The sequence below is a fragment of the Palaemon carinicauda genome, chromosome 2 (genome assembly GCF_036898095.1).
Source record: "Palaemon carinicauda isolate YSFRI2023 chromosome 2, ASM3689809v2, whole genome shotgun sequence".
Taxonomy (NCBI): domain Eukaryota; kingdom Metazoa; phylum Arthropoda; class Malacostraca; order Decapoda; family Palaemonidae; genus Palaemon; species Palaemon carinicauda.
Window position 1 is genome coordinate 103790542 of NC_090726.1, and position 2374 is coordinate 103792915.

Genomic DNA, 2374 nt, shown 5'->3' on the forward strand with positions numbered 1-2374 from the left:
TTCAAACGTTGGTGGAATTTGTTGGATGTTAATTCTAGTGTGGTGTGTTATTGTAAGTACATTTAGAATGAATCTTTTGTAACTGGGCCTGTGAGATTTTGGTTAAACAGTGAAGTGTATTTATTTCGCTCAACTGTTCGGTAAACTCATGTGAACCAAAAGACGTAAGTGTAACAGTTACATATATGTAAATTTTAGTATTGTATGTCCATTAGAGTGTTAAAATGTTAACTCTTTTCATTAATTGTCAAAATTAGATATTTTTTATAATTAATTTCCAGAGAAACAAGTTATTGTATAATGTTTCAATGTGTCTTTCTTTTGTGTTTGTCCAGATTTAATATTTCGAGTGATTTATTTTTGGTGTTAATTCTTTTGTATTGCTAACTTTTTATAGAATATATTTATTTTTGTAAAGTGTGTGTTATTTTGATCACTAATATTTTCATCGGTGCTTCTCTCGATTCCCTGACTAAGAACCGAAGAAGAGGTTGGTTTTGGAATAGTTCACATAAATAATCTTCCAGTTTTGTTTTGAGTGTAATGTAAGAGACCTTTGGATATTCAGTGTTCATATATATATATATTACCGCCTGGGAGTTGCGTATTACTCCCAGAGCTCTAGTATTTTTCAAGTATAACAGATTTATGTAACTATAAGCAGGTGAGTTTGGTGCTCAGGAGTTTGCGTAATTCGCCAGCCGTAATATATATTTTTGGTGGCCAGACCCTTGGGATCGAACAAGTCTGTTTTAGATATTGGCGATAACAGGGCCATATTGTGATTAATGATTTGACCAGTTTAGTGTTGATAGGATTTTGTGCATTGTTAGGATATATTTTTTGGATAGGTATAATTTTTTGTAAAGTACAAGATGGCACAACTAAAGGTACAAGAGGTTTTGGAAAACCAAATTGTTCAGATATTGTCAGAGACTTACGTAACTAAAACTCAGTGGCTCTCTATTTAAATGGTATGTGGTGGCCAGGCAACGAGTGGAATGATTAAACCTCAAATCAAGTGTCTAGCCTTAGAAGCGTTGATAAACTCGGGAAAGTAGTTGTAAGAATATATTGTAGCAGCTCGCAAACTTTTGGAGAGGGCTGAAGCAGAATTTGTAGCGAAGCAAGTATCAGCTGACCTAAGAACTGAAGGAATGAAAGCAGATAGGAATGTAGAGGCTGAGATTCGGTGAATTGCAGCAGAAGAGAATTTGATTAAGTTGTAGATAATGGCAGAAGAGAGAGAAGGTGTCAGAGAAATCGCAAAATATGCGAGGGAAATGGATGCAAGAGAAATTGCAAGACAGGAAGAAAGAGAGAAAGAAGAAGAAAGACACGCAAGGGAATTGGAACTGTTGAATGACTGTGCAAGGTCGGAAACTCAGACAGAGGTGACCCCTGCTTTGCATGATCCAGTGCTTAATGTGACGAATGCGCAGAGGTTAATTCCAAAATTCACTGGAGAAGCTCCCAACGAATTCTTCGATCATTTTGAAACGGTCGCATCGACAATGGAATGGCCAGAAGATAAATAGCCTGTGTTATTGCAGAGTGTCTTGATTGGAAAAGGACGCAGTGCATACCTTGCCTTGTCTCAGGACCAGAGGAAGGAGTATCAAGAAGTTAAAAGGTGCATCAGATGACCCCTGAATACTATAAGGAAAACTTCCGAAGTTTACGGAAGGACGAGAAAATGACTTTCCTGGATTACGCTTATCAAGTACGACGATGTTTTAAGAGATGGATAGAAGCTGCCAAAGTGAAAGAGATGGCTGGGACCATATTTACGAGGAATTCCCGAACATATTCGAACGTACTTGAGAAAGAGAGAGGTGAAAAAACTTGATAAAGCCGCTTCGCTGAGAGAAGTTTATATTATTAGTCGTAAACCCGCTTCAGGTATGAAGTTTAACCAAGGAAACCAGTTCAGTATTAACTATGTGAACATGTACAATAGTTACAGTGGAAGTACCACTGGTACTGTTCCAAAACAGAATGCGATAGTACCACAACAACAATCGTCGAATCGTCCTCCTTCAGATGTTATGAAAGATGTGCAGAAGGTTAATATTGTCTATTATAAATGTGGCAAGAAAGGCAATATCAGTAAGGAATGTTGGTCGAGCCAACCGAAAGCAGTTGCCCAAGTGGTTAAGGATAATTCAACTTCAAAGAATGCGAAGACGAAGAAACAAATGGGAAAGGATGACAAGGAAAATAAACCTGCTAACTTTTACAAGACAAAGAGGACAATCCCAAACAGTGTGGATGCCTTTAAACTGTATATTTATGAAGGTATGTTAGCCGCAATAGATGGGAGTGAGATGATCCCGGTCAAGATATTAAAAAATTCTAGAAGTATTAGGACTTT